We start from the raw sequence: 20,419 nt of genomic DNA on the forward strand, positions 1-20,419 counted from the left end.
CAATTCTGGGCAACTCTCCCCCCATTTTCTTAAATAGGGGTCCTCAAAACAGGGGGCATCTTATACATGGGGGATGGGAAAATACAATAGCTATCTCCTTTAGGGATGCCAACTGGCCACCCAACTGGCCAGGGGTGACCCATGATAAATGTAATCAACAAAATAAAGGATGCCTATTCCACTGCTCAAAGCAGTTGAGTGGACACATGCAGGGCAAGGGAATCTTGTGGATACATTTAGAGACTCCAGCAGTTTCTAGAAACACAGAAGATGACTATTTCTAGGCTTTTGGACGTGATCTACCTTGGAACCTGGGCAGTGGTTGCATTCACACAGCAGCTTATTCCATTTCCCCAAAGTTTCCCTGCTAATTTCAACATTATATTTAAGCTTTTGCGTGATGTAAAAGCCAGTTCTGAAAATCTAGCAGAATATAGTAGTTCAACATTCATTGATATGTTTCCAGACAAAAAAATCTGTTTGCAACTCCATTAACCCCAAAGATCCCAAAAGTAAAGTGATGAAATTTGGGGCAGTACAAAGTTAAGAAGCATGCATCTGCATAGCGTAATGAGATTGAGCAGTAATGTTTGTTGTTGTGTCAAACTGCACCCACTGGTGTGAATTAAATTTAACATAACATGCCAGTATATTGATGAAAAGGCCTCCACTCCATAATGCAGCATGAAAGGAACATCAGGAAATGGGGGAAGGACTATTGCACTACAAGCACTATAATATTATAGCTCTATAATAAGGAAAGCTAGTGGAATATTCCCTGTGTCCAAATGTACACAGTGCATGGTGGCTTCATGGAGTATATGGCCCCACAATGCAGCCTCCCGAAGTTTTCCCAGGGTACGGGAAAATGCAGTCTCATCTGCAGTTGCCCACTACCAGCTTCGACTTCAGAAGGAGGGAGAGGCTGGGGGCACTGGATGGAAAGCCCCCGAGGGAGTCTGGATCCCCCGGACGCCGTCTCTACGAGCGAAAACAGGCTCCATGACAAGAGAAAGATTGGATATACGGTAAGTCATGGACATGCTTCAGACAAGGAAAGAAGATTTATACTGCTAAGCTCAGCCACTGAGAAAGCAAAAGATAACAGAGGAATGTAACCAAGAAGAAATGGTATGTGAGCTGAAGGCGGGAGCAAGAACTTTATAATTTTGCTTTACTGTGTTTTACATTTCACTTAACAAAACTCCTGCCTGAAGAACCATAAACCATAAATAACATTTATAAAGCAAGCAAGATAGGAAAGTGGGAAATTTATTGAATTAATATGTTTTTTTAAAAAAAATATAAACTGTGTGAATTGAAAATATAAATAATCAAAGTATGTACTCTTGGATTCACTTGGAATGTGATTAAAGATTCATCAAAATATGGGCACCAAAAAGAAGCAATCTCATTAGCGGCTGGAAACCTGTCAAGAAACTTTTGAGTTATGACGCAGCTATAATTTAGATTCCGCCATACTGGAGACAAAGCCAGCTACGATATTAGTCAAAGGGGGAGAGAGCCATAAATAAGACATTAGATGTGTGTTTATAGTTCTGATCTGGCAAATCTCCCCTGAAAAGGATATATTGAGTAGCAATCTGGAGCGATCTGGAGAAAACATCACAGAGGATTAAAGATTTGATTTATGGGAACTGCTTGAAGATGGCTGCTGCTGGCTGTGAGAAGGATTTCTGGTTTTCTGGACGGACTTGGCAAGATACCAGCGTGCGAAGAGACAGTGCTAATTTATAGAGGAATCATAGGCATAAATTCACACAGAAATATATATGGTTTGCTCAAACTTGCTTGCTCGAAAAACTCAGGGGCTAGAAAGAAGATAGAAGGATTTTAATGGATAAGATCTGGACTTTATTGATTAGAAAGCATTGACTATAAGAGGACTAGGCTTTCTGAGTCTGAAGCATGGGAAGTCAAATTTAAATTTGTATAATTTGGCAGAAGATTTGGATTAATTGTCTAATTGATATTTGTATAATTTGTATAATTTGTAAATGGATTGGATATTTAAATTGGAAAATCTAATAAAAATGTTTATTTTAAAAAAAAGAGTATATGGCCCCACAGACCAACACGTAACAAAAGCAGTTCGTGTCAGAAGCCACTGTTGATAAGACTGCTACGTACGGTATATGCGAAACACATAGCTTTCTGCAACTTGAATAATTACAGGAATTTCCTAGCATGGAAGAAGGGCTGTCCTTTCCTGTTTGCTATAATGGTGTAAAGTAAGCAGGCATCCATCTTGCCTGCTGTTTCCCATCACAGCTCTTGAAGAAGGCAAAGACTGCAAAGTTCTAAGCAAATCCAAAATGTGTAAATCTCTCCACATATATTAGATTTGTGAGCTCATAATTCATTTAAGTGGGTGCCGGTGGGACAGTCCAAGTATTTCACACTATTCAAAAACACTATAAAAGCTCCTCATCTGCCCTTTGTCACATCCCATTTTAGCCTCATGTATCACAAGATTGCTAGGAGCTCCTTCTTACATTAAGATTCAGTCCCAGTTCAAGGCGCAACCTCAGGGAGTGTCCTACCGCACCATGGGTGGAATTGATCAAAAATTTACTCAGAGTAGGCCCACTGAAATTAATGGAGAGAATTCAAGTTGTTGTTCTTTAGTCGTTTAGCCGTGTCCGACTCTTTGTGACCCCATGGACCATAGCACGCCAGGCACTCCTGTCTTGCACTGCCTCCCGCAGTTTGGTCAGACTCATGTTCGTAGCTTCGAGAACACTGTCCAACCATCTCGTCCTCTGTCATCCCCTTCTCCTTGGGCCCTCCATCTTTCCCAACATCAGGGTCTTTTCCAGGGAGTCTTCTCTTCTCATGAGGTGGCCAAAGTATTGGAGCCTCATTTGAAATGTAGAGATTTTCCTTTCAAACACTTGTGTCTGCTTTACTGGTCCTTTAATAGTATTGGTTCTGAGTGCAAACACATGTTCCCTTTAATACTGCAAAAAGGAAAAGAAAGGGAAAGGCACCTGGGAGTTCCATCTTCCCATCTCTGCCTTTGTAGTTTTAGCTGCTGTTTGTCATAGAAGGCCATTTTGAACAAGCTTTAAAAGGGGCATATCCCACTTGGATTTAATTTTTAAAATGAAAGTTTTTAACTAGGTTTTTTTTTAAAAAAAATATATTATTACGGTCAAAGACCAGTTCAATTTAACTAGGTTAGTGAAAATAAATATTGAAAGAAGTGACTCTTGTAATGACTTAGCACATTTTGTTGAGCTCAATGAGACCAAAATTCAACTGCTTTCAGCTGCCTGCCACAATATCTTTACCTTTACCTGAAACTATGTCCTTGTGAACTCAGGGTACATGATCAAAAATAAAATAAAATATGCAGTATGAAAACTGACAACTGGTAAACACTGGCTTGCGAACGCTCCAACTGAAGAGAAGCCTTTACCAAAGGTGTCTTGGGATTTGAAGACGCTTGAACTCAGAATACAAGGGGAAAATGTACTAAGAGGAAGGCGCACCGTCATCAACTCCCTCCCAGAAACCAATGTTCCCACTGTGAAAGGACGTGTGGATCCAGAATTGGCCTCCACAGTCACTTGCAGACTCACTGTTAAAACCGTGTTTATGGAAGACAATCTTGCTTGGTTACGAGTGATTGCCAAAGAAGAAAAGAAGGGGCATAGGGAATATTGTCTTACTTTCCCTGATTATACTGCCAGTGCTTCGGACCTGCTGTGTTATAGAATTGTGGCTTTTTGACAGCTAAACTGGGATGTTGTCCTCAAGTTCATGCGAATGGGTGTGGTGTGACACAACCAGGGCAGTCTCGAGCAGGTCGGGCGCTGAGGCACAGAGATTGCTCTGGCGCCCCCGCCCTCACAGCGCGCAGCACCCCACCTGCCGGCCCGGCGCCCTACCACCCCACACCACCAGGACTATACCTAGAGCCAAACCTCCACTGGATTTCACTAAATTTCCAGAAGTGGCTTTGACATCATGTGACAACTCAACTATAAGTTGAGGAAACGGAATAACCCGCCAAGTGTCTGCAGCCACTATGGCACTTACTTCTGCACACAGATATACTCAGTCTGAATCAATCCTTTGCCTGTTGAACAGATTTATACTCAGGAGGATGATAGCCTCTAGCTGATCTACATGTTGTGAATACTGGAAAATGAACTAATTATGCAATGCAAGTATGCAAAAGCAATTATTTAACTTGGCTACTTTATTCCAAGTATGGGATTTGCATTTCCTTGCCCAGAATTGCTCACCATCCCACCGCCACCACTCTGACCACTGCTAGGGAGGTAATAATGGTACAAAGTCTATGCCCTTCTGTCCTTATTGCTGTGCCTGAATGCATCACATGCCACTTCTAGGTTTCAATTGGCCATGACCAACGCTGCCCACCGCTAATAAGGCATATTGGTAATATTGCATACTACATACTACATCATTAGCATAATACATCATTGGGGACGCGGGTGGTGCTGTGGGTTAAACCACAGAGCCTAGGGCTTGCCGATCAGAAGGTTGGTGGTTCAAATCTCCGCGATGGGGTGAGCTCCTGTTGCTCGCTCCCAGCTCCTGCCAACCTAGCAGTTCAAAAGCATGTCAAAGTGCAAGTAGATAAATATATACCACTCCGGCGGGAAGGTAAACGGCGTTTCCATATGCTGCTCTGTTTCTCCAGAAGCGGCTTAGTCACGCTGGCCACATGACCCGGAAGCTGTACGCCAGCTCCCTCGGCCAGTAAAACGAGATGAGTGCCTCAACCCCAGAGTCGTCCATGACTGGACCCTAACGGTCAGGGGTCCCTTTACCTTTACCTCATTAGTTATCAATAATTAGCTGCAATAGTTTTCAAGAATTTCTATATCTATTGTGTACAGATTAGCTTTTATTATTATGTCAAGAATCATCTCTATGTTTGTTCTAGTAACAGCGGCAACCATTGGAGAGCAGCCAAACTCTTACATTCAGTTTGAACCAGAGCCCAGTTTCAGCCCTTGAACCTGTGTGTGATGTATACTAAGGTAACCCAGGAGACCCATGGGGGCCACAAGGAAGACAAGCTTACCTGGGCATCTAAATACCCTCACCTTTGTTTCCCATACTAGGGTAGCCCAAGGGATTGCCAGCCACGTAGAATATTAGGACGGAATCATAGGTGGTCTGAAAGGCCCAAGGCAAAGATTTAGGGTGAGATGCAGTGAGGTGTTCAGAACTCTCTTGGATCAAACTACAGCAGCTGCTCTTCAGCCAATCAATTTGATTTATTAACAAAACATAGACATAACATGGTGTTGCAGCCAGGAAATTCACAACTGTCTTCTCAACTTTTCCTAACTGCTAACTTAACGTAAGTAGGCAGGTAGTGTCTCTCATGTATTGCAGCAATAGCTGAGCCAAGAATCTGTAGCCTCTCTTTTCACCCTTCTGGCAGATGAACAGCAGGGAGTTTATGGAGCTTCACCAGCTAACTGCTGGTTGAAGACCCCCCAGCACAGCTCTCGCTGAAGCGTTCCTAGGCCCTGGCCTGTCAAACTGTCCGCATCAAGATGTTGGCAGGGGCAAAGCAACAGCCAGCCCTGATTGCACTTTTTAAAAACCAAGTCTAGAAAATGGAAAGTAGAAGAGCAAGTTTCTACCATAAAGAAGCCTCCCCCCTTCCCATCTCCATTTGCCTCGTTTCAGAGGGGAGGGGGTACCCAGTGGACAGAGGAGGGGCTCTACAAAGGATCTTTCTGGTCTGCTAGGCCAGCGTTTCTCAACCGCTGTTCCGCGGCGGCGAGAAGGGCAATTTGCTGCCTTATCACGTGCCTGGCGGCCGCCATTAACATGCACTAACCCGCCGGAAAGGAAGCCGGCCGGGTCACGACGCGGGGCGAGTGCAGCTCTCAACAGCCACCACCACGGCCTCGGACGTGAGAGACGGCCGGCAGGTGCTGCTGCTGCTGTTTGTCTCGCTCTCGCTCCTTTTGCTGGCGGCGCCCGGGGCTTGGTCGGCGTGAGGCCGCGGGCCGACAAGCAGAACAGCCTCCGGAGGGCAGCCAGCGGTGTCTACGAGGGAGTGAGCGGCCTCTTCGGCGAGGAGCACGTGCGCGCCCTGCAGAAGGTGAGGCGCCTGGCCTGGACTGAGGAGGGGCAGGCCCGTTGCTCCCGGAGGGTCGCGCAGGTTCCAATGGATATTTTTAAAATAAACATCATATTATGTTTCACAGAGAATCACTAACATCTAACTCTCAATGGGTCTAACTTTGAGGCTCTCTAGTCCTTACAACTTAATTAAATTTTCTGTTTTAGTATCGGTATAGTAGATTTTGGGATGCTAATTATTGCCAAGCAATTCACTCTCAGCTCCAGCCGATTAGTAATATGGTGCTGTATCCTCAAGATATATAGTCAATATAGGCACAGAGTTAAATTTTTTAACTTTTTTAATGGTGGTGTGCCTCGTGATTTTTTTCATGGAACAAGTGTGCCTTTGCCCAAAAAAGGTTGAAAAACACTGTGCTAGGCATGTGTTGAAGAAAGTGGTCTTCCAGGTAGCCAGAGTCCAAGCCAACTTTGACTTCAATGGCCTAGCATGCCCAGACGCCGGGAATCGCTTCTGTGCATGTCCAGGCATGCACAGAAGTGATTTCTGGTGCTGCACTGCCCATGCCCAGAAGCTGGAAATCGCTTCTGCGCATGTCTGAGCATGCACAGAAGTGATTTCCGGCACCCAGGAAATGGGCAGCGCAGCACCGGAAATGGCTTCTGTGCAAGTCCAGAGCATGTCCAGATCACGGACCAGCGTCAGTGGCAATGATCCGGCCCACGGCCGGAAAAGGTTGCCGACGCCTGGTCTAGCTGGCCAGGCCTGCCACACACACATGGCCCAGGCTTGCGCCTGAGGCAGGTCGCTTTGGTGCTGCTAACACGGGGTTTGGTTTCACTCCCAGAAACACACTCCGTTGTTTCTTGAGACAGACAGATGCCAGCAACAACTGGTTTGCAAGGTGGCTGTCACCTACACACACATCTCCTGCCCTCTGGGCACCTTTAGGTAGTAGCTAAAACCTGGGTTGTTTAGGTGAAAATTTAAGTTATTTATAAATTGTGGTTTGATTACCTCAGGTGTTTTTCAGCTATCTGTTCACTACCTGTTCAATACTATTCTCTACTTGGTTTCCCTTTTTTATGAGGATCCTACTGCTGTTCTTCTTTTTAAAAAACATATTTTGTTGTGTTCTCTCTTTGCAGTTTTTAAACAATACAAATTTAAGGGCAAGGGCAGGGCAGGCAGGGAAGCTCCACTGTGGAGCCAGAAAGCTGGATAGAAAAACTTTTGCAAGTAAGTAAGTAAATAAATGAATTTAAATAATCTTACAGTATGTTATATCTTGCTAAATGGAACCTTATGGAAGAAGTTTGCAAATCCTTTGGCCTTTGGTTGTGGGAACTCTGAGATGGGAGGTGTTCAGAGGTCTCTGCTTGTGACTTTTGTGTAATACTGGGGTCATATTGCTGATAATAGCGCACTTCAAAAGTATGGTTCTTGGTTAACAAGGCACCCACAGCAATCTTCTTGGAATGACCCTATAAAGAAATAAAAATGTGACAAATTATATTGGTATAGCTGCACAAAAGGTGGATGGAACAGACACCAATAAACAATGTACTGCTGTTTGTACCTTCAGAGACTCATTTTTCATGTGTCTTTCCTACTGGGCTTGAGGTTTCTGTATTCACCTTTGCTCATTTAATACCTGACCCTCCATATTAGTACAAAGTACTTGGTGTGTGTGTGCTTCTCAACCATTTTAAATTGGAATCCTGCCAGTAAGACTTTTTTATCTTTGTTCAGGAAATACCTGGAGTTCTCCCACAGCACCTTCAGCTTCTTGGCTGAGCTGTTTCCAAATCTGCACCGCAGTGTTGTGACACACTTTCAAGGGTCTTCTGTGGCCCAGGGGGAATCACTAACACACAAACTGGCACAGTGACAAGATGATCGCACAGCAACAAGACAGTCAGCATGTTAAGGTACCAAGAAGGAATTTTCTACCCAAATAACACCTGATTTCCCAATTGACTTACGGTAATTTGCAAAGCTGGATTCATTCATGTCTGCCACTGTGGATCCTGGGTGATGATTCACATGTTCTGTGGGTCATTTTCAAGCAGGACAACCCCTGCCCCACTAAACTATTGTAGTGAAACTCTTTCTGCCCCATTCATTCCACCATCTGCAGCAGATGCAACTTGCCACCAGTCACTATGAGGCAGACCCACCCACAGAGTAGCTAGAACAGGCACCCTGAGCATTGTATGGGGGAGGGGCAAGGAGTGGTACTATGGGCTGCCCTTTCCTTCCTCCCCCACCCCACCCGCTTTTTTTTTTTTTGCAGGGGACTGTATTTTGATTGCAGCATCTATTAAATAAATTTCTCAGGAGAGAAAAACTATTTTTTAAAAGTCAAGTTCCTCTTGAGCTGTTGGAGTCCTCCCCTGAATAATATTCAGCAAAACGGCAAAATAATAATAATCAGTGAAATCATATTTGATTTTCCTGCTCCCGGATTGCACCGAGAAGTTAGAAAGCTCCAATTTGATTTGATGCTGTGCTTTCTTTTTTCCTCACCACTTTTCAATTTGTTTATTCTGGAGAAGCCTCTGTGGGACCTACCTACTTTGAGTAAGATGTTGGAGGACTGCATTCTTTATTTCCTTTGGCAAAAATTAAATGATCCTCAAATTCCTGTCTTCACCAGTGTCTCTCCTCTCTCTTGTTTGCTTTTGTTAATATATCCCATAATAACAGGTTAGTCATTGTGGTTTGCAAATATTCCCTTTCAGGGGGTCATTTGATGGCATACTTGGCAGAAGATGGCAATTCTCCTAATGTGCCAGTTGTTTCCAATAAGTAAAATTAAAACAGTCTTTCTGCTGGGTCTCTTTCATCTAGTACAAGGTGCAAGATATAGTCTGGATCCTGTTCCCCCGCTTCCCCCCTTTAAGAGCAAAGGGGTGGGAAATCTCTGCCTGTCATTTGTCTCAATGCCCTGGAAATCATTCCATTTATGGCATACTGCAAAATCACTCACACTTACATATGAAGTCCACTCAAATTACGTGTCTTTCTTAATTTGCTTGTTGAGGCAGTTTTTCTTATGGGGGCGGCATCAGAGAATAAAGGATACAAAATAAACACCTTCAGGATTCTGTTGAAAACTTTTGCATCATGCAGATTATAAAAGTAGCTAATTCTGAACTGGCCACATTTCAGTGGCTCCCCTCCCCTCCCTCCTGCTTTTGCAGCCAGAAAAAATAGCCAGAGCAGTTGCACAGAGAACAACAGGGACATCTAGTGAGGGCAAGAGGAAACATCCTGCTTTCCCAGCAGCTTCCTCTGAAATCCTGGGCGATCCCAAGGCCCAGCAGGAGAGGAGCCAGGGGGGCAGCATTGCCAGGAACAGTTGCTGGAATCTCTCCCTACAAGGACCTCAGGGAGCAGGGCTAGGAAAGTCCTCATGGCTGCTGCCAGTCAGAAAATACTGAGCTCAGGGGCCAACGGCCTGACTTGGTCCAGAGCAGCTGCATATGCCTGATCCTGTGTTCACAGCAGTCAAAACAAAGAAGTTGGCACACAGGGTCAGCCATCCCAGGAGGTGTATTGAAGCAGCCCCCCTCGGGCAGTGTCATTCCACTAGGTGGGGCCCTGGCAGGTGCCCTAACAACCCTTGCCACTGCGGTGGCAGCTTCTGGCGAGATCTCACAAAGCTCATGCAGGATATTGCAATAATTCTGTGAGTTGTTGCTGGAAGACAACAGCACCATGCAGCCCCAGTGGAATCACAGAATTGCGGAGTTGGAAGGGGCCACAAGTGTCATCTAGTCCATCCCCCTGCAATGCAGGAATCTTCTGCCCAAGGTGGGTCTCGAACCCACATCTCATGCTGTGCCAACTGAGCTAAGCAAGGCTTTGGTGTGGGGGGCACCTTCCATTTTGACAGCCCGCCTCTGCTTGCTCATATCACCTAATTTACAGGTACATGTTCATAACTGATTCTCCTTTACTTTAAAAACCCGGGGGGCGGAAGTTACCCAATCTGGGGACCACGAATTGGGACCACAAGGTGGATTAGGGGTGTGTGTGTGTGGAGTCCTCTTTTTCACCCATGCTTTGGAGAGGTGCAGGAGTCCATGAAATCCCCATGACATTGGTTAGTGCCATTGCATGTGGCCTGGGTTGCTGGAATGAAGAGGCATCTCTAACACTCAGACTGCTTTGCCTACTTTGAGGTTTGGTTCAGATGTAAAAGGGAACCATGGTTTTACGACTGTATGTAAGAGCTGCAACAAGCCTCTCTTTGACTCCCCTCTTCTCTTTTGCAGCTCGAATTTGAAACACACCCAACTCAGGGTTGTTTGTTTAAACCATGGTAAGTGAAAACAGATCAGGATCCAACTGTGGTTTGGTTAAAAGTGGGAGCAACAGCTTCTGAACTCCTTCTCTGGTGCACAAGAGAGGAGTGGCAGTTCATGAGCCTGAGACTCACCGCAGCTCATTTGCAAAGTGGGAGACTGTAAGCTCATCCTGTATGGCCATTACATCTCTCACCATTGCCTGCAGCATCCGTGCTAAGGGGGTTGAAAAAGGCGGCAGTTTTGGATTTTCACTTCGTATTTTTATCTTGTGAAGCACTCTGAGATCTTTTGATGAAGAGTGATATATAAATATAAAAGGGGGGGGTTTCACTTAGTTTTCAGGAAATGGACTCATGAGACAGACATGGAGACACAAACACAAAATAGGAACAATTTTAATGGAGCAGCGCTTTGAATGAGACTTCCACTGTTCCAGGGACAGCAAAAGGAGAGTGCATCCCTAGTGTATTCACTCTCCCCTCCATGGCATCTTCTGCAACATCTCCTAATGTGGGCCAGTCTTTCTCTGCTCTTTCTAACACAAATGTTATGGCTTCTGCATTGTGGCTGCAACAGTATTATTATTTTCAGCTTGCAATCATAGGGTTGCCATTTTTCAAAAAGTCAAAAACAGGACACCCCAAAAATTATTGAGCTTTTTTTTTTGCAAAAAAACCCATGCTTTTTCGATTGACTTGCCTAAGATGCAGGACAAAGCGCCGCCTTTTGGAAATCCCAGTAATGTCTGGGAAAATCTGGACGTATGGCAGCCCTAGCAATCAGGATCTTTCACTGTCTGGTTTTGATTTTAGAAAGTCCTGCATTTCTTAGAGGCCCTGCTCAGCATTCTTCCCCCACAGCCCACAGTGCCCAGATGCAACAACAACTCGCATGTGACTTTGTTCCACATTCTCCTCCCAATGGCAGCCACTGAGTCTTGAGGGCCCTGGACACCCGACAAGCCTTCAGCTTCTGTTTCAGCTTCCTTCTGCCAGGGCCGTGACTCACATGTTCTGCACCAACTGTACTTGGACGCAGCTGAAGAACTAATCTGTACATTATGTCCATCTTCTTTTCAGATGATCTCACATTTAGCTGAGGGCTCCAGACTCCTCTTCTCTCACCATAGAGCTGGGGAATAGTTTGCGAAACTTCTCATATTTGAAAGAAGACGCCCCTCACTTCCACGGGTGGCAAGGGCCCAGTAGAGACTTCCTGCCGTGCCCTGTCCTCAGGTCTCCTTCCAGACAGGCTTGCCAGATCAGACTTGGACCTAAAACTTCAGTTTTGGACTCTCACTGTCTCTAGGAGAAGGATGGAAAATACTGGGATGAACAGGCCAGGAACAAAGTTTATCTTCTCTCCTGGGACTGTCTTTTTGCAAGTTCTTTAAATTAGGGACATACTGGTAGTACTTGCTTTAAACAGCAGAATAACTCCTGGTGCTTCTTAATGGCAGAACTTGCCACTCTGTTAAAAGCAAGTTTAAGCCATGTAAAAGTTGTTTTCTGAGCAAATTAAGATTTGTGAGAGGCACACACTCTTGGCTGTTTATAAAGTTTCCTAAAATAGCCTGATGTTCCAGCCAAAGCTAATGTAGCTGGATTTTCCATGCATCGGTCTGGAGGGAGAAGAGGCTTTCAAGGCTGGTCATTCTTGCAGGGGCAAATGCAGCTGCCCTCTTCTGGCACCTTGGAACAGAGGGGACTCCTGGTTTTACTTGCCATCTTACGCTGAGTTCGGACATATAAATTACTATTTATTTAGCATTTCTCCCTCATGCTGAAGCCAGTTACACATTATTATCTTTCTAATAATCCTGTAAAGTTGTTCAGAATGATTTTCCCATGGCTTAGCCAAGGCCACCTAGTGAGGTTACAAGAACAGAACAACCTGCAATTTTCAAGAGTTTTTAAATTCCATCAAGGTTAGAAGGAGGATTTGATTGTGCAGACACAGTGCCAGGTTTTATAGGTTGTTTTGTGGGTTTAGAGTAAAGTTTGAAATCTTGACTAGATAACCATAACATTATTTCACTGCTTAACAGTCAGAATTTCAGTATCAAATTAAAAACTAAATTAATCAACACAGTTTATTAAAAGTTTGGCTATTCTGTGGTGGTGTGAATCTCAGCCTCTTTTGCCACTGCTACTGCATTGCTCATTTCAGTTAGTGGGAAGATGGAACATCATGGGACTCTGAATTAATCTGATGAGAGATTCAGCCAATAAGTTAGTCAACTGGGCACAGTAGATGGAAACTGGGTGTCAGGGGGTCTCCTTACAGAGAGCCCCCACCCATCATTTTCATCAGCTCATCACCCAGCATCAACACAAGTAGCGAGTCAGAGGAAAGGAATGAGGAAATGAGCGGAGTGGAGAGAGGGCTGTCGTATGCTACAGAGCCCTTGCACCACTCTGAGGGAGAGCTAGGGGAGGAGGAGCTGAGACAGCCATCGGACACAGGGCTTCCATTTCCCCCAACGCCTGAATTGAGGTGCGCTACGACCCGTAGGGCAAGGGGGAGGCGTTTTGGGGTCCCCAGGCTCTTATGTTGGGTAAAGACCAGGAAGAAGCCATTGCGAGGTTCTGATACGAACTGAGCAGTCATGTTTCCGGATACTCTTGTACTTTTGCACTGTAAATAGCATGCACAATAAAATTCTGAAAGAAAAGACAGAGTGGAGCGTCTTTACTCATGAGTATCCGCAGCCTTCTCTGACACTGGGTAACTACTGTGCCATGGAATTTGGAAATTATCCTTTGGGGACAAAAGATTCCAGCACCTTCAGCTTGAAGAAGCTTGCTGAAAACACAGTTTGCCTCGTTCAAAACAACATGCTTCTCATGACCCAGAGCTGGGACAGAATTCTCCTTCCTCTTCACTAGGTGAAATAGCCATAAGTGACAGACTTGCAATAACAAATTACCATATCAGAATAACATCAAGGAAGTTCTATTGTCTTGCCTTTCTCTTAAGAATTTGTTTCAAAAATGTGCCTGTGTTTTTATAGGAAAGAGGCAAATTATCTCCCCGGGGAAATGGCTCTAGCAGCAACAGGGATGCAAATTAATAAATACATAGTGCTGCTTTCTGAGGGTTTGTTTCCATGCACTGGTAAACCTGTGTCTGGGTTCTCAGACTGGCTTGCATGAACCAATTACTGAACAAATAATTAATATATGTCTAATGAAGAGAGTTAAATGGATTTTTATAAGACTCGGCAGGAACCATAATCACAGGTATCAAGTGCCTCTCAATGCGCCTACTGATCAATTGCTACTTCTCCATCAAAATCAAAACTGGAGTTCAGGGAGAAATGGTCTAATTTAGCCTCAACCCTGACACACTATTTTTCTGCATGCAGGGGCCTGAATCCCCCAAAGTGGCAGCAGAAGGTGCCCTACCCATCTCCTGGCAGCCCACCTGAAGCCTCTCCTGAGTGGGGTGGGCTGTCGTGTGAAGGGCTGAATGGGGAGGGAAGGGGGCACTGCTGTTAGTGCGATCTGGTTTTTACAAAAATCCAAAGTGAGCAAGGTAATAACTGCTATTACCTTTGAATTGCAAGTAAAGGAACAGAAATGTGAGTTTTGCCTTGACAAATGCAGGGTTGGCCAGCTTGGGGCAGTTTTAAGTTTGCACCAGGAAGTTCAAATGGCACACCACCCTTCTTTTACTAATTCAGGTGTGTAGAACAATCTTCCTTGCATGAGGCTCAGTGATACAGTCTTGCAGTGTCACTTTCATTCAGTGGAAGCTGCGCAGGAGAACGCCCTGCCATTTTAGGGAGCAAGATGAGGGGCAGAATTTGGATTTTTCTGTCCACTCTGAATCTGCTGCCTCAAGTGGCCACGGCACTTTGGGTCAGGTTAGGGATGGCTTGCAATGTAAGTTGCCATTATAACAGGGCTGCAGCAGTTCAGATATCGTTGACTTTTCCCTCCCCTGAACCTTCTCCTAGTGTACCAAAACCAACACCATAATTCCAACACAATAATTTAGGCATCCAGAAAAGCCCAATGATTTTTGATTATCTAAGGAACAAAGGAAGTGTGAAAAATGATACACTGACTGCAATTGATAGGCCTGGAATTGACATTTGGGCCAGTAAAATTAATTATCCAGTTGTAGTTTGGGCAGAGCTTTGCATGTTAAGCTCTATTGACACAAAATGTCTTATTAACTATCCAAAATTGCAAAGCAATGTTTTGTTTAAACCAGCCTGAAAGATGCAGTATAAATTTAGATCTTCCACATTTCCCATTCCAGGTGTTTCTTTTGAAATGTACATTTAAAATAAAAAAGAGATAGCAGATAGATAGATAGATAGATAGATAGATAGATAGATAGATAGATAGATAGATAGATAGATGTGCAATTTTTGCACTCCCTATATGGCAAGTCTGGGTCACTGAATGTAAAAAGAAATGAGGTTTAGTTTACAGAATTCCAGCACTCACGCTTTAAGTTTTGACATGAGATTTTGAGTTTCAAAATAAAGGCATTTTCAAATGAAACTTTAGGCAGGATTTCCCTTCAGTGCTGGTTTAGATTATGCAACATCCTTAGGACCTCTTCGGCAGAGCTCTTTGGGCCGTGCCCACAACTGCCTCTGCTTGTCACACAAGCAAAACTGTGAGTGACCCTTGCTTCCATACTCTGCCAGTGTGAAGGCAGAGACATGCATTTAAGATAAAGGTAAAGGTAAAGGGACCCCTGACCATCAGGTCCAGTCGTGACCGACTCTGGGGTTGCGCGCTCATCTCGCATTATTGGCTGAGGGAGCCGGCGTATAGCTTCCAGGTCATGTGGCCAGCATGACAAAGCTGCTTCTGGCAAACCAGAGCAGCACACGGAAACACCGTTTACCTTCCTATTTATCTACTTGCATTTTGACGTGCTTTCGAACTGCTAGGTTGGCAGGAGCTGGGACCGAGGAACGGGAGCTCACCCCGTCACAGGGATTCGAACCGCCGACCTTCTGATCAGCAAGCCCTAGGCTCAGTGGTTTAAGATAAGATATCTTTATTGTCATTGTCCCCTTGCAGGAAGAACGAAATTACTCGGTTGCTACATCTACTCAGATAAAACATTCCGCATAATCCAGAATTACAAAACCTAATTAAAAACAGTAAATATGATATAAAATAACAAGTAAAATAAGATGACTTCAAAGTCCAGGCTTTCCATTTAAGGTCAAAATAGCTTTAGAGAAGAAACTGTTCCTGAGACGGCTCGTTCTTGCCTGCATAGTTCTATATCTCCGTTCCAATGGCAGGAGCTCAAAGAAATGGTGACCAGGGTGCGTTGGATCTCTTGATATGTCTAGCGCTTTTCTATGGCACCTGGTTGTGTAGATTTGTTCTAAGGTGGAGAGTGAGCAGCCAATAATGCTCTCTGCTGTTTTTCTCATCACCACAAGAGGCCTACATGCCTTCCTACTTCCCACAATGCCCAGTGGAATGAGGAAGGAGAAAGCAATAGTCATTAATGCTTTTTCTGTTTCCCAATCTCATGCAAAGGCAACTGAAATTACCCCTTCCCTTCTTTTATACTGGCACCCCAGGGCCAAATGATATGGGGTTGCATGTGGTATTTAGACTGTGTTCATGTAAGACCATCTTACTTGACCTCAAGTGCTCACCAAAGAAGAAGAAATTTCCATGCTGAGCAATTTAGCCTAGGATAGCAAACCTTTTTTTGGCCTTGGCTGTATTTGTGCTCTGTGAACCACATGCCACTGGTGTGCTGTGTCTATTTAAAAAAATATTTCATTATTGCTGGCACTGCCAAAATTGGTGGGGTTGTCAGGGGTGGGGGGTGAGGAATGGCAGATCAGGCTCCCAGGCTGTCAGTTGGCCACCCCATTTTACACATTCTGCCCTGCAGAAACTAACAAACACAAAATTTGAACATGCGATCAGGAGAAGAGCCCAGCTAGATTAGGCCAAAGGCTCATCTAGTCATAGAATTGGAGAGTTGAAAGTGACCCAAAGGGTCATCTAGTCCAACCTCTTGCAAAGCATTGTTCTCCTAGTGCCCCACCAGATACCTGTGGGAAGTCTTCCCACAACTGGCACTCCCATGGGAACATGCAGCACTCCTATCCAAGATGGCAGTGGACAGATTCCAATGGGATGCACTCAATGAAGCCGAGTTCCCAAACTCAGACCAGGACTCGCTGGAGAGAGTGCTGCATCTCTGTGCTGGAGACTCTTAATCTTGTTTTCTTTCATTCCCAAGAAAGGCAAGCACTTTTCTTCCCCAAGATGACTCAGTCTTCCCAGATGGAAAGAGTATACTCATCATGGCTTTGGCAGCAAATCCCACACTCATTTTCCCACCAGCCTCTCCTCAGATGAAACAAACACAACTGTTTGTTTAACCACTTCAAGCAAAGTGGGTTCCATCCAGTGGCTTCCAGGGTCATGAGGAGGAGTCAGAGAACAAGTCTGGCTGGCATGTGTGTTCGAGAGGAAGCAGAATATGGCAAAGGCTACCAAGTATAAACAACCAGGATGCTTTCAGGCCAGCACACATTGTTCTCTGCTAACAGTGAGCTCTGGGAGCTTTGCTAGTTTGCTTTTGGAGTAAATAGCCCAATCATTACTCTTTTAGCACAAGCTCCTCTGGCAACTTGTGTAAGTCTCACAAGCCCTTCCCGGTTTGGCCAAAGCACACATATTTATCAGTGAAATGTGATGTCCTTTGTCAGTGAGATATAAGCAAGGTTTCACTCTTGCATAGATGCTTGAGCACAATCTGGAATTGCAGCCTTTGTTACAAAAAGGTGCATTTCTAGTCCTCCTGGATGTCATGTATTTGAAAACAGGCAATGGGTGACAAATTGTGGCTGCAACAGGCAATGGAGCAAGCAGGAAAGGCAGGCAGCCTCCGCAAGGGAGGCATTCATGAGCAGAGTGCATGATGAGCTCCCCTGTCTTTACGGCCAAGCACAGCACCACTGCCCTGCCACCATTTCTGCCCGTCCAAGGGGATGGGGCAAAGGAATTCAATTCTTTTAAAAAGAAAAGGTTTGAATGTTGCATTCAGAAAAGGCTTTGAACGTTTTTGTGAAAGGGTCTAACTGCTCCTTTGTAAAAGCACTTTTACTTTGTAAAGAAGTGATGTTCCATATATGGTTTCATTTTCAACGGCCACGGAAACAAATTCAATGTGTATATGTGATTCTTTCTTTCTTGAGTGATAGTTAATTTGGAACCAAATGCAATGGTAAAAATACATGGGTTTCCTATCCTGGCTAGTGAGTGAGGGGGGTGGGATGCTAATGGATGCCTCACTTCAGCAGACACAGGTGACTAGGGATGCTTTTCACCTGGCTCCCACTGATGGCTTTGTTTTGTTTAAGCAGGTGAAGATCTTATTTTTATTTTCTCAGGTCTCTTTACTTGGAGTTTTATCTGTGCTTGCTTTACTCTGCTTTTATCTGTTCCATCATTGTTTTAACTGTTTTATGCATCTATATACTTAGTATTTTATTGTTTTATTCAAAAAAATATCCCAGAATATTTGTTAATGTATATACATTTATTTAAATCAAACAAAACAAAAATATCACCCACAGGCACTAAGGGAAGCTCAACTACAGCACTCACCAGGGAGCTGTCAAAGATTCCCCACACCTCTTCTAAGGGAAACTGAAAACAGTAGCCTTCCTTTGAAGTTTTTTTAAAAAAATACTGGTAGCTAGATATGCATTGATTAAGTATACCATATCCTTCATTAGGCCAAGCTATTTAGCCAGATAAGCCATGAAGTAGGACATTTATCTTTGTTGCATGAATTAAGAATACATCAGCATTGTATTTTTCTTCAGGAAAACCTGAAGACCTCTTGGGTCCTTAACTTCAATGATCTGCAATTCCAGGAATTTGATCAGAAGCTCACAGGTGTTTTCCTGTAAACACTCCCATTGTGCCCTGACAGGGGGAGGCAAAAAAAAGAGAGCGGTAATGGTAAAGGGACCCCTGACAGTTAAGTCCAGTTGCAGACGACTCTGGGGTTGCGGTGCTCATCTCGCTTTACAGGCCGAGGAAGCCGGCATTTGTCCACAGTTTTTCCAGGGCAAAGCCCTATAAATATTCTCCTGACCTGCCTGGGCACACACTCCATTTTTCGCCACTTTCCATCAAGCCAGCGATGTAAGAACTTCTGCTGTATCTGAGCTCCAGTGCTAAGGCACCATTTTAAAATAGACTTAAGCATTTAACTGAATTACCATTTTAAGCCTGCCTGAACAAAGCTGCTGTATCTGTTACTCTTCAACAAGTATTCTGAATAAATGTTATTTTTTACTTTTCACAAGACTGTGTGATTATTTTTTTAAAGGGGAGAAAAGGGGGAAATAGCAGGAGAATCCAGTCTGCCTTAAAGCATCCTGCATTACTTAAACTAGAAGCCTAAAACTAGCCTATCTTAGCTTCCTCTTAATCTGCAAAGGAATGCACTCACAAACGCGAAGGAAGGATAATATTTAATAAATATATCCTCTCCTAGAATCTATTCACATCCCTAACACCATTAACTTTGCAAAAACTGAATTTGGCATGCCAGACAGATAATCATGATTTACCGGTATTTTGTTTTGTAAAACAAAACTGGAACCACATTGTCATCCAAACCACAATCTGAACTGTTCTCTCTTAGCAGCAAAAACGCCTAGCAGTTAATTGGTGGTTAAGATAATTTTAAAAATGCTTCTCAACCCAGCAGACCTTCACTCCCTTTAGAGTAGATGCTCGCTTTCAGCTATCCTGCTGCACATTCAAGTCTTTAGAGGAAGTGGTAAAGGGGAACGATAATAAATCTCCAAGCAAATAACAGATCCAGCGGGATTCATGTGGAAATCTATTTCCAAGTAATACCAAGGGAAATTGAAATGGGAGAGTGTCCAGGATCATCTGCCAAGATTCAAATATTCTATAGGAATCAAGTATCAGATGCATTACTTGTAAGCACCCTTTCTACAACATGGGAAAAACCAGTGGTAGTCAATAAAAATGGAACCGTGTGGCCACTGAGCAAATGACCTACTGCCATTTATACAAAGTCTTTTAAAGAAAAACCTCACAGAGCTTTAGAGATGCAGCTGCACAAAAGCTGTTTTCGTCCTCATAAACTCTTCCAACATCTGGACCCCACATTCTTGGAGCAAACTGTTCCCCAATGAACGCCTCTGCTTTGCTGCTCACATTTAGCTCTGCACACCCTCCCTTCTTAAGGTCGTGTCCTGGGCCTAAAGCAAATTTTAGACATGCATGTGTGTAAATGTCTGCGACCAGTTTTCCGTTGTGCTTTCAATTATCACCCACCAGTCAAATGACCACTTCTAGCAAACAAATTGCCCCCCACCTCTTGGACTATGTGTAAGGGGCAGCATATTTTATAAGATCTATGGGAATATCAGACTAAATGTACACAGCATATTTGGAAATATATTTCTGAGCAGATGCTCCTATGAAGTCATATGAGAATGATCCATCAAGAATACTGTTGCAAGAACCTGTATACTTTAAGGGCCTTTTTATGAGAACAAAAAAGAAAGCAGTATTCCCCCCCCCCCACAATCTCTTTAGACACCTGCCTCTTCCCTTAGCTGGGAAAATGCGGCCTTTCCAAGCTCTGAGAGTGAGGCATTGCTGAATTGTTAACCAACAATTCTCAGCTCTTAGGCTGTTTAAACAGAATGAACTGCAGCTTTGGCCTCCCCAGTAGAAATCTCCAGTCCCTTCAGTCAAAGGCCAAGGTGTCACTGAGGGGGGAATCCAATGTCATGCTGGACTACTATTTCAGATGGAAGGCTCACCCGTATACAGAAACAACAAAAAACTGGCATGTCAAGGTTTGGCTAGAATTTTTTAGCCTTCTTTTCTATGTGGGGAAAAGAAAGCATTCCATCATGGAAGCCCCCATCTGTAGCACTGCAGCCCAGGCAGGGGTGGAAAGCCCAGTGACCCTCCGGAGGGTGGGCTAGGAAGCT

The 20,419-nt window shown here is 44.2% G+C and overlaps 1 long non-coding RNA gene across 1 annotated transcript; it reads left to right on the forward strand.

Moving 5' to 3' along the window:
* The first annotated feature begins 7,249 nt into the window (after positions 1–7,249).
* On the forward strand, positions 7,250–12,434 carry LOC148687449 (uncharacterized). Its single transcript, XR_015946729.1, has 4 exons — positions 7,250–7,342; positions 7,856–8,034; positions 10,387–10,433; positions 11,499–12,434. It is a non-coding gene; the product is annotated as an uncharacterized LOC148687449 (long non-coding RNA).
* The last annotated feature ends 7,985 nt before the right edge of the window (positions 12,435–20,419 follow it).

This window comes from Zootoca vivipara, chromosome 1 (assembly GCF_965207765.1).
Source record: "Zootoca vivipara chromosome 1, rZooViv2.hap1.1, whole genome shotgun sequence".
NCBI classification, from domain to species: domain Eukaryota; kingdom Metazoa; phylum Chordata; class Lepidosauria; order Squamata; family Lacertidae; genus Zootoca; species Zootoca vivipara.